Below are 12,495 nucleotides of genomic sequence, written 5' to 3' on the forward strand. Positions count from 1 at the left end.
CGTTGGTGTGCTTGTAAGATTCCCTTTCTACTCCTGAGGAGAAACTTTTAAAATGGTGCCCGCGTCATTGGCGCGCTTGTAAGAATTCCTTCTTACTGCTGAGGAAGAACTTTTTTAAATGGTGCCCACCTCATTGGCACGCTTCTAAGATTCCCTTTCTACTCCTGAGGAGAAACTTTTAAAATGGCACCTGCCTTGCTGGCGTGTTTGTCACATTTTGGACTTCTTTTACACCACCTTTATGTTCTGCCTCTCAAAATTTCTAAACGGCCAGTTTCAACTCATTCAATCGGCCGCTCCCCTCCATCTCTTCTCCTTCCTCCATGCCATTCCTCCATCCCATCTTGGCCTTCCTAACTTCCATTCCTGAAGTTATTCTTGGCTCTATTGAGCTCCTTGACAAACTTAGTAGATTTTTTCCATACTCGACTATAAGTCGACCTCATGTAGGACTCGGGGGCAGGTTTTGGGGCCAAGATTATGGATTTTACTATGACCCATGGATAAGTCGAGGGTAAAACTTAGGGGCATGTAATGTAAGATGTAACGGTTGAAGTAAGGGAAAAGAATGGCAAAGAAGTTACAAAGTCCCAGCAGGCATAACTCTTTGTACTCGTTTGTATTCATTTGTACTGAATGGATGGGAGAGTAGAAGGGGATCGATGCTTCCAGGGCGGATTAAACTCTTGCCTTTCACCAGGGGATGGTTTTATATATGCATGAGTTAAAGTACAGCACTTACATTGGCCCATGGATAAGTCGACTCAGTTTTTTGGGGGGTCAGTTTTTAAACCTAAATGTCTAGACTTATACATAGTATATACAGTGGATCCTTGTTATACGCTGGGGTTTGGTTCCAAGATTCCCCGTGTATAACAAAATCCGTGTATGTTCAAGTCCCATTAAGTATAATGACACAGCAAAATGGTGTCCCTAATAAAAAATGGAACATCAAGGTAAATTTATACTTTTTTGGAACATTTTCAAACCATGTATGCTTAAATCCGTGTATAAAAAATCCGTGTATAAGAAGGACCGACTGTATAGAGTAAGTCCTGCAGTCTGGAGGGGAGAGCTTTCTCTGGTCCAAAGACCCTCCCAAGGAGACACTGTCTCAGCCTTGCAAAAAGACAAGGGGATAAACCTCCTGGGAATGAGTCTAATGGCATCAATAGGGGAGTGAGAGGGATGAAGACCACACCAAGGGACTACTGGGCAAACTCTGCAGCCTCTGGTCCTGGAAAAGGAGGATGTTTTTGGGATCAGTCCCTGTGGCCGAGGGCAGTGGCGTCTCCAGGGTTGGCGTCCCCCGGTGCGGTCACTCATGGTTCCGTCCCCGCATTGACCTCCTCCTTCTCCTGTTCCATACAGAATCCTTAGTCGTATTTTTTTTGCCCTATTGTCACTTGTCAATCATAATTCCCATATGCCACTCAGTGTCGCGCTAACAGCTGTGACACAAACAACTTGCCAAATTTAAAATTATACCTTCAAATTATAATATCATGGCCAGAAGGAGGAGGAGGAGCCTGCCTGCACAAAATATAGGTACCCTCCCCATTATACCATCTTTACTAAGGAGTGAAAGATTTGTTTGTTTGTTTGTTTATTATATGTCTTTGTATCCCGCTCTTTTCCCAGGACTGGGACTCATGGACTAACATGCCGGCATCTGACTGACATCTCCGATGATGATGATGATGATGATGATGATGATGATGATCTTTCCCCCTCCTGTTTGGTGTGTAACACTTTGCCTGAGGAAGAAGAAGCCTGTGAAGCTTCGAAGGCTTGCAACAATCGGCCAAGAGAAGGAGGTCTCACTGATGGAGCATAAGCACAACCTCAATGTATTTGCATATATTATCGCAAGGGCAGGTTTGGGGGAAATGTCACGTTTTAAAAGAAAAATAAAACATTAAAAGGATATATTTTTTAAAGCAGCCCTGAGCCCAGGAGCCCCAGCCTCCCTTCCAGGCTTTGGGAGCCAGGCCCTGAGGAGGGGGGCCCTGGCCAGGCTCCGCGGGCGGGCGGGGAGCGCCCCCTGCCGGCATCCCGGGGAAGAGCAGCGGGGCACATGCCTCCTTCCTCCTCCTCCTCCTCCTCCTGGCCTTCCTCCTCTTCCTCCTCTTCCAGCCAGCAGCGCAGCTAGTCTGCGCCGCGTCCGGAGCCAGAAGAAGAAGCAGAAGGAGCCGAGAGAGGCAGGGGCTCCGACTGCCCCAGGCAGCCCCCTCCGCCCTCCGCCCGGGAGCCTCCGCTCGGCAAAGGAAGGAGGGAAGGGAGGAAGGGAGGAAGGAAGGAAGGAAAGGAGGAAAGAGCGCCGGGGAAGCAGCCGCCTCAGCTCCCAGCACAGGACCCACGCCAGCCCCGCATCTCCCTTCCCTGATTCTCCCCCTCTCCTTCCTCCCTTCTTTCTTTCCTTCCTTCCTTCCCTCTCTCTCTCATTCCTTCCTTCTCTCCCTTTCTCCTTCCTTCCTTCTCTTTCTTTCTTTCCTTCCTTCCCTCCTTCCTTCTCTCTTCTTCCTTCTTCCTCTCCTTCCTTCCTACCTTTCTTCCTTCCTTCCTTCCTTCCTTCCTTCCTTTCTTTCTTTTTTTCTTTCCTTCCTTCCTTCTCTCTTCTTCCTTCTTCCTCTCCTTCCTTCCTTCCTACCGTTCTTTCTTTCTTTCTTTCTTTCTTTCCCTTCCTTCCTTCCTTTTCTCTTTTCCCTTCCTTCTTTCTCTCTTTCCCTCCCTTCCCTGGCTGGCTCTGTGGGGCTTTGGGGGTCCCTGCCTCCCTGCCCCCGAATGGCCCCCGGGGCCAAGGCAGGGGAGGCTCCCTCGTCCTGGAGAAGGAGAAGGCCCCTGGCTCTTGCCCTTGCTGCTCTTCCTTGAGGGGCTCCTGGAGAGAGAGGGGCCATGCCCCCCGAAATGCCCGGGCGCTGGGCATCATCGGGTGCCGGGCGAGCAGCCAAGGAACCGAGGGAGAGGAGCAGGAGGAGGAGGCAGAGCTGAAAGCAGGGACCCCCCCCCAAAAAAAAAGAAGACCCCGGAGACTTTTCCTGGAGCGCCGAGGCCGCTAGAGGACCGGACTGCTGCTCCGGAGGACGAGGAGCCTTCGGGACCCTTGGAGCCCTCCAGCCTGGCTTGGCGACCCAAACCGAGAGGCCTCCGCTGCTTTTGGATTACTTGGCTCCCCCAGGACTACTACTTCTCATCCTCCTCTTTGAACCTGGACTACTACTACTACTACTACTTCTCCTCCTTCTTCTCCTGGGAGACTTACCTCACCTCCACCTCGACCTCAGGACTGTAAGTGCCCCCCATCGGCGTTAAAGTGGGGGCAAGAGAAAGGAGGAAGGGGCACCCCTATATTTGGGAGGGAGGGAGGGGGATTCAGTGGCATGGGATGCCTTGCCCCTTTGGGGCTTCGGACCCGGAGAAAGGGGGTCAAGGGGGCAGATCTGGTTTGGGGGGGCTCTTCCCACCCCCCTTTTTCCTTCCCAGGATATTGGGAGGGCAGGGATATATGTGGACGGATGCAGTGTGGCTAGTGGTTTAAGTGCTGGGCTACCATTCTGTCTTGTGTGCCTTCAAGTCCTTTGCAACTTCTGCTGGAGACTCTTCTTATTAGTATTAGTAGTCGTCTTCTTGGTCCTCTTCTTCTTCTTCTTTGTCTGCCCCTCTTTCCCCAGAACTGAGACCCGGAGCGGCTCACAAGATTAAAAGAACAGCGCAGGCGGGAACCTAGAGAAGCGGTCCATTAAGACAGAATTCAGGGATCCCAATATTAAAAGAGGGGCTTTGAAAGGAATGAAGTGCAGTTTTAAAAGGTAAAACTGTTTACAAAAGGACGGTACAATCAGATCCATTCCGACAGAATTCAAGGATCCCAATATTACAAGAGATGGCTTGTAATAAGAAGAAAACGCAGTTTTTGAAAAAGAGAAAACTCCTTCAAGCGCTATGGATCACTACAGCATCCCAGCCGTCCCTTAAAACCTATCATAGGGTTTTCGTGGCAAGATTGGTTCGGAGGAGGTTTTGCCATTGCTTTTTCCTGAGGCTGAGAGAGTGTGACTTGCCCAAGGTCACCCAGTGGGTTTCATGGCCGATTCGGGATTCGAACTCTAGCCTCCAGAGTCGTAGCCCAACATTCATACCACTCCTCCATACTGCCTCTCATGACCAGGGTTCAAATCCCTGCTTCGTCATTGGGTGACCATGGAGAAGTCACACTCTCTCAGCCTCAGAGGATGGCCATGGCAAGAAAACAACCCTCTGAACAAATCTGGCCAAGGAAACCCCACAATAGGGTTGGAAATGTATAATATATAATATTAAAATCTATAAGTGGGAAATATCTTGCAGGCAGACAACACACACCTGCAGCGGTCCTTGCCAGCTCTAAGAGCCCATCATTCTGCGTTTAGCCTGGGTTTGTGGCATAGCATTTGAGTGTTGGAGTGGGACTCAAGAGACCTGGTTTTGATTTCCAGCTTGGCCATAAAACCCACAGGCAAGTCACACTCTCTCAGCCTCAGGGGAAGGCAATGGCAAACTCCCTCCGAACAAAACTGGCCAAGAAAACCCTATGATTTAGGGTTACCATAAATCAGAAAACAGAAGGCACTCAAAGCACACATGTTTTTGGATCTGTCCAGGGTCCCTCCAAAAATGGGGAGGATGGTTTCCTCTTTCCTTCCTATTTGGGAATGAAGCCCCCAACTCATCCCTCTAGACCTGGCTGCTGCTTCCAAACAAAGGCAGAGAAAGAGAAAGAAAGGGAAAGGCACATGTGGCCAGATGCACTTCACCTGCCTATGGTACTCCAACCTGGCCATGTTCTCTCAGCCTTTCTTCTCTATAAAAGGGGGTTTTCCTGGGCAAAGTGGTTTCCTGAGAGAAGGGATCCTGAATGCTCCTCTGGAAGGGCAAAATGGTGGCTTTAGGGACTCAGGGATGGGGAGACTAGTAGCAGCTGAAAGTAGGAACCGGTCCCATTTGTCGTGCACCCTCCTTGCTTCACCACAGTGGCATCGGTTGCGCCTCCGCAGCTGAGATTTGCAGGCTGAGATGTTTCCAAAGTGGGCACCTTTGAAACCTGGGGAAGTATAAGCTTCCTTTTGTTTTTAGGGTGTGGGTTCCACTAACGGACAGCATGACCTTTAGGGCGATGGCCGCCCCACCCTTGGGTACCAAAGCCAGCTTGAAAGCATGGGCACAAGAACCCACTGAGATGGAGAGACGCCGCCATCCCCTTCGATCAACCCTACGTTGTTGGCGTTGACTAAAATTGGTCTTTATATATTAAGCAGAGTAGGTCTCTGGAAGAGACCAGGGTTTGATTCCCAGTTTGGCCGTGAAACTCACTGGGTGATCTTGGGTGAGTCTCACTGTCTCAGCCTCAGGAGAAGGCAATGGCAGATCTCTTCTGGACAAATCTTGCCAAGTAAACCCCATATTTAGGGTCGTTGTAAGTCAGAAATGACTTGAAGGCACCCAACAACAAAAAAAACTCTCCCAGTTCCATAGAGACAAGCAACATACCCAAGGTGGAGGTTTCCTGGGAAGAAAAAGCTCACTGTAGTAGACCATGGGCATAAATAGGGTGCTGGTCCTTGGTATGTTGGAGAATAGTAGTTGTGGGTCCTCTGCAATGTGGGAAGCATATAGTGGGGTCTCTAGATGGGTGGGGGTCCCTAAATCCTTGGTGGTCTGTGAGAGATGATTGTACCTAATAGGCATCAGTGTAGTGCCCAGGTTCCTTAACATTGCCTTAAGGAACAAGCCCTAAAGATCGCTTCTGAAATGACAGTGGCTTCCCTTATTGTTGTCATTGTGTGCCTTCAAGTGGTTTCTGACTTATGGCAAGGTTTTTCTTGGCAAGATTTGTTCAGAAGTGTTTTGCCAGTGCCTCTCTTTGATGCTGAGCGAATGTGACTTGCCTAAGGTCACCCCATTGGGTTTCCATGGCCAGCGGGGATTCGAACCCTGGTCTCCAGGGTCACAGTCCAACACTCAAAACACTATGCCAGGCTGGCTCCTACTGCAGCTTCAATGTGTTCACATCAGTAGCCCCATAGCTCCCCCAAGGAGGGCTTTCTTTGTCCTGTGGTGGTCATATTAGGGCTCCTGGTTTGACTGGTTAGTTAGTTCTATGCCCTAAAAAAGCATCCCATGGTAAAGCGTGAGTAGGTTGAGGCAATGGTTCCTTAGGAAAATTACAAGGGTGTGGTTGAGAAGGAAGGCGTATAAGGGAAGGTATGGCCCCAGACCCACTGGCTGTCGCTGGCCTTCCTGCAACAGTGGGTTTTGGGAAGCAGGGACAGAGTTCTGATGATTGGAGATGTAATGATTTGACAAATCTTCATTTTGAAGGCGAGAAATAGCATGGAAGAGGATGGGGGAAAGATATGAGAGGAGCAGAAAGATATGAGGTGCCATTGTAAATCAATTTGAAGTGCCCCAGATGTGGCTCTAAATTTGGGATGTCGCATTCAGGGCTGCTCCACAGGCATCGTGATGGAAAGGAGAATGCCTTTCTTATTTATTGATGTGATCTGCAATTATATCCTGCATTTCTTGATACGAAGCATCTTACATGGCTTTCCTCTTCCTCACTTTTCTTCTCACAATAATCCTGTGGAGTAGGACAGGTTGAGAGCTTTCCCTGCTCCAAGGTCCCCCATGAAACTGAATCTATCAAGTGTTGGTCTGGCATTCTAACTACCAAATGATGTGCTGAAATTTGCTTCTGGGTGCAACCCAAGGGTGCTGGTGTGTCACAAATTATATGTCCTTGAGCATGTGCAGAGTGCCAACCTTCTGATAACTCTCCAGGCTTGATGCCCAATTCCCAGGGCTCAAGGAGGGGTGTGGGACTTCCACATCTCAAAGGTCCAGGGTGTTGCAAAGCCCTTACATTTCTTGTTTAGGAAACCAGGGCGTCTGCTGCCTGTGAGTTAAGAATCCGGAGAGGCGCCTGAGCAAACCACTCCGGAGTGTGAGCAAGATGAACCTCTGCGATTATGACTTGACAGGGCTCATAAATCAATATGCTTAAGACATCAGAGTGCCGTTGCCGGCGTGTGCGCGTGTGTGGTCATACCGCTTCCATCACTGTCAGTTACCCCAAAAAGGGGCTGATGTGGGGATCCAAAACATAGAAACAAATGGTGCCCTTTGATCCCAGCATCATGACCTGCAAGCTGCGTTGGCTGTACTTACTCGGTGGGAGATGGGGCGCGTTTCATCCATACGCAGATGTATTTTTTGTTCCTTGTCATATTTAGCGTCTCTTGTACTAAAAAGCACATCTGGGGTGGTGGAGAGGTCCAAAACAGGTCAGCATCATTCATGCAATCCGGCTTTCTTCAGACCTGGGTCCTGCCAGATGTAGTGGCACTACAGCTCCCATCGTCCCCTTCCAACAACCTGTTGGTGGCACTTCCTGTGTAGGATGGGAACAGTTGTCCATCAGGAGGTGAAATTTTTATCTCTGCCCACAACTTCTTCTTATTATTATTTTTATTTCCTGTGCCACACAAAGAGAAATACCTTTGGGGCAGCCAAGTTCCAGTATTAGCCAAATATAAACCCGGTCCTATCTATCCCAACCTGTACACACAGTACAAAAAGTAGGACTGGATGTATTTGACAGGTACAGTTGGATGTTTGGCAGCTGGCATAGATTAAATGTGTCATGGATTTCTGTTTGAAATTGTGTACATTACAAGGAGGTACACTTTGCCTGAGTATTTTAGTAGCATGCATTGCACTTTGATCATTCCAAACAGACTGCTTGCAAATCTAAAAGACTTTGGGGAGGGCTGGTCACCTTTTTTGTCTAATAATGTGGAGAAAACGTGGCTGGTGGGCTGAATGTAGCCCCAAATTCATTTGTGTGCCCCCCCCCCCCCGGGCACTTGTAAACTTTTTAAAAATGGAAACACAATTTGGAGGAGTAAAGGATCTGCTGTCTTACATGCTGAGATTATGTTTGGCCATGGAAACCCACTGGGAGACTGTGGGCAAGTCACACTCTCTCAGAGGCAAATCTCCCCTGAGCAAATCTTGGCAAGAAAACCCCGAGATTGGTTCACCTTGGGGTCACCATAAGTAAGAAGTGATTTGAAGGCACAGATGCAAGGTTCAAAGTTGACGGAGCAGAAGTATGCAATGTTATGTCATTGCACATGGGTGCAATTTCAAACGGATTTGCATTATGAATGGATGCACACACACATTCAGTTGTGCACTGCATTTGAGGTCTCCACTCAGTTGGCACAACATTGCCATTTGACCCAAGCTTTGCATTGCAAGATTTGTGTGCATCTGCCTGGGGCGATGCACTCAAGGCAACTCTTGTGTAAAACCTTGGCCAGTATTTTAAAGATTCCCTGACTGCAGTAATACAAGTCAAGGCCTTTGCTCCAGATCCAGAGCTTGGAAAAGTTCCTTTTTCAGGATGAGAACTCCCAGAATCCCCAAACTAGCATAGCTAGTGCTTGAACTTTATATAGAGAGAGAGAAAGGGAAAGAGAAAGAGAGGTGGCTTTCTCTTGGTTCTCAGGGGCTCTTTTTCAGCCTCAACCTAACAGAAGTTTCCTGTGGGAGACCTTAAATGTGTGCTCAGCGTCTCAGCAATTTGAGAGAAGCCAGGCTAGAGCCGTGAGACCAAGCCTGCTGCACTCCACTGATTTATTTCGTTTCCATATGTTTCCAGTCCCACATTGGGAAAACAGTGCTTTGCTTAATTCCAGACATATGGCTCGGGAACAGAATCGTGGAAGGAAGAAGGAGGGAGGGAGGGTGAGCATGGTGTCACCTTTGGGCTCTCCTGGCAACTGGATGCGGAGAGGAAAATGTGGATTATGTGCTCTGTAGCTCCACCATAGTGTAAGCTTCTTGCATGCAGAGGGCCTCAGGTAACTTTCTAAAAAAATTCATTCCTGTTACTCAGGACACATTCTTTGTCTCTCCTTGTTGTGATTGTTTTGAAAGTAACTCACATGTTGCTGGGTGCATGGCTTATTGCTTTTGCTGTTGATTTTCATCAAGTCAGCTTCGACCTGCCAGTGTTTCATAGTGGTTTGAGTGTTGGGCTATTACTCTGGAGACCAGGGTTTGCTTCCCAGCTTGAGCATCAAAACCCTCCGGCTGACTTTGGGTCAGTCACACTCTCTCAACCTCAAGAGAAGGCAATGGCAAACCTCCTCTGAAGAAATCTTGCCAAGAAAACCCCAGAATAGGTTCACCTTAAGGTCGCTATAAGTCAGAAATGACGTAAAGGAACACAACAACAACAACAACAACAACAACAGCTTTGACTTAGGGCAACCCAGTGCATAAGAGTTTCCCCCAAGATCCCCAGCCTTCAACAGCTTTGCTCATGTCCTGCAAACTCAGGGCAGATGTGGCTTCCTAGTTTGAACCAATCCATCTGCAGTGTTGCCTTCCACTTTACCAAACGTTTCCATCTTTACCAGTGAGTCATGTTATCTTTAATAGTGTCATCTCTATGTCACTATTATCCAAAGTACAATAGCCTCTATTGATTCGTTTTGGCTTCTAGGGAGAATTCAGGCTTGATTTGCTCTGGGACCTATTCATTTGTCTTTTTGGCTGTCCATAGTAGCCACAGGGCTCTTCTCCAGCATCACGTTTCAGAATGGGAGGAAGAAACAGATTAGGGAGTTGTGTTAACACAGGTCTTTGTGTTCTATATTTTTGAATCAGGATTTTTTTCTAGAACCATGTGGACGAGTAACACCCTTCTTTTTAAGAAAATTAATGGAAAAGTCTGGACGCAAATGAGCCTGTGTCTTTGCAAGATGTTACACAGCGGGCCTTTGGCATCTGCTGGAGTTTGGTACCAGCCCCCTCCCCCGGTGGATACCGAGATCCATGGATACTTACATCCCATTAAATACAGCAGATAATAAAATAGTGTCTCCTATATGAAATTGCAAAATCAGGGTTTGTTTTTTGGGAATTTTTATCTTTTTGGAATATTGCCAAACAGTGGATGCTTGAATGTGTGGATAAAAAAATCATTGGATGTGGAGGGCTGGCTGTATTCTGAGCTCTCCACCTTTGCTCAACTGCTCCATGGGTGCACCCTTGTCATATCTTGCCTTTGCATGCAGACGCTTGCACACATGCACATGCACAACTGTTGCACTTGGGCATCTCATTTCTTTCCCAGCCGCCCTTTCTGGACCTGCTCTGCCTCCTTGCGGCTTCATCCGTCCATCCAAGGGCTGGATGGTATTTACTTAGGACGGTCAGGGAGGCCACTCTGCTTCTATGTGAGCACAAGGCAGCTGGTAAACAGCGGTGCGTTCATTTGTTCCCTGACCGAGCTGGTCTCCAACTCCTTTGTCTAGTGACAAGATCATTAAGGGCTCAGCTTCCCACCTGTTCTGCCAGGAAGCTGCCCAGCTGCCTGGTCTCTGTTTCCTAGTAACCATCAGCAAAATGGTGGAGAGCACATGATGCCTCTCTTCCCAATGAGACCAATGTCAAGCTGCCAGGGTCACCCAGTCCATGTTCTCCCCAGAAAATAGACCTGCATGAGATGATTCCCAGGATGGGAGCTCCTCTTAGTGGGCTTTGGTGGCACCAGCAGGGCAAGATCTCTAAGGTTCCCAGACCTCAAGGCCTGGTCCGTCTTCTCCAATCCTCAGGGGGACAGGGAGGAATCTCAGGGCAAGACCACCACCTTGGAAATCTCTCCCGCACTCTCTTTGTGTGTGTTTTCCTTTGTTGACCTTTTATAAATTTATTTAAATGGCACATTCCCTCTCTTTATCAAGTTCAGCTGATCTTAACCTCATTTTTTCCATTTCAATTTCTTTCATAGCCATTACAACAATTTAAATGGTCAACAATCAAATGTGCAGATGGCTGCACATTTTCAGCAGAGGGAAGGTGAACAGATGCAAATAGATATAAAGCAGGTGAATAGATGCAAATAGATGTAAATTTGCTCAGGAAAGTAAAGACAACCGTGGAGGCAAATGTGCAAAAATCCATAGCAGTGCGCATAATGCACCTTGGTGTAGACGAGCCCTTGGTCAGGCCCTGAAACCCCAGAGGCAAAATGCCTCCTTTCCCTTGTGACTCCTGGGATTTTTCTCCTAAACAAGGGTGGGAAATTGAAGAGGATTCCATTGCCTCTTGCTAAAGAAAGCTGTTCCTTGTTTTTGTCTGTTCTATGGAATGTGTCCTATTTCCCCTAGAAACCAGAGCCAAAATGCCAAAAGGAGGCATGGGAGGAGAAGAAAAACAACAACACAGTTTTGCTTCCTTCTGGTTGTGCTGAATCCCAGCAAAGGAAAACTTCAGAAGTTGGCTTGGGTCTCCTGTGCTTAAAAGGCTCTTAGATTTGGGACAGCTGGAATCCAACTGGCTTGGGACCAACATGGGCTTTGTTTTTGTCATTATTCCTTTTTGGTTGGATTAGGGTTAGATTCTCAGGGTGTTGGCCCCTTTTTGGGGAAGGATGAAGACTATTTCAATGAAGAATCAGTCTCCGTCAGTAGAGTTTGTAAGGGGAAGCCTGAGACTAGTGTCAGGTGGAAATAACTAAAAACTTTGCTTGTTACATTCTAGGCTGCATTGATAGGAATATAGTGTCTATTTCGAGGAAGTGGTGGTGCATTTTTATTGTGCTTTGGTCAGACCTCACCTGGAATATTGTGTCCAGTTCTGGGCACCACAATTCAAGGTGGATTTGGACATGCTTGAAGGGTGTCCACAGGAGGGTGACCAAAATGGTGGAAGGTCTGGAAACCACCAAGCCCTACAAGGAGAGATTTAGGGAGCTAGAGAAGAGAAGGTTAAGAGAAGACATGATCTTCTGTTTAAATATTTGAAGAGGTGTCATATTGAGGATGGAGCAAGCTTGTTTTCTGCTGTTCCAGAGAATAGGAATGAGAGCAATGGATCCAAACTACAGGAAAAGAGGTTTCACCTAAACATTAGGAAGACCTTCCTGTTAGTAAGAACTGTTAACAGAGGAGAATGCTGCTGCCTGAGAGGGTGGTGGAATCTCCTTATTTACAGGTTTTTAAGCAGGGTCTGGATGGCCATCTGTCACAGGAGGGCATTGATTGTGTCTTGCTGCATGGCAGAAGGCAGCTGGATTTTAACTGCCATGGCTCAATGCTGTGGAATCTTGGGATTTGTAGTTTTGTGAACTATTTAGCCTTCTGTGCCAGAGAGAGCTCTCGTGCTGCAACAAACGAGAAATCCCAGGATTCCATAGCACTGAGCCATGGTGGTTAAAGTGGTGTCAACCTGGATTATTTTTGCAGTGTGGCTGACAACTTGGCTTTGGGGGATATCTTTCCCCCTTGACTAGCAGACATCTCTGCCATGCATGAGGAACACAGGTGTGCATGTGTCAAATATTTCCCCATGTACCTTTCTCTGCTTATGGGAGCCTCCCTTCATCTATATCCTTTCATAGGTCCACCACAAAACAATAAACTCCCAATCCTGGGAGAGGGG

At 47.8% G+C, this 12,495-nt stretch overlaps 1 protein-coding gene across 9 annotated transcripts in view; it reads left to right on the forward strand.

Moving 5' to 3' along the window:
• Positions 1–2,128: 2,128 nt before the first annotated feature.
• Positions 2,129–12,495, forward strand: part of LOC149305827 (transcriptional corepressor CBFA2T3-like) — a 46,152-nt gene continuing 35,785 nt past the window's right edge. For 8 of the 9 annotated variants that reach the window (XM_089540680.1, XM_089540682.1, XM_089540681.1 and 5 more), the window contains exon 1: positions 2,129–3,288. The gene's annotated coding sequence lies outside the window, so the exon portion shown is untranslated. Of the gene's footprint in view, positions 3,289–3,671; positions 3,810–12,495 lie in introns of all 9 variants that reach the window. The other variant, XM_089540686.1, reaches the window with a different exon arrangement.

This window comes from Sceloporus occidentalis, unplaced genomic scaffold, assembly GCF_023333645.1.
Source record: "Sceloporus occidentalis isolate IW3139 unplaced genomic scaffold, rSceOcc1.0.p SCAF_10, whole genome shotgun sequence".
Classification (NCBI taxonomy): domain Eukaryota; kingdom Metazoa; phylum Chordata; class Lepidosauria; order Squamata; family Phrynosomatidae; genus Sceloporus; species Sceloporus occidentalis.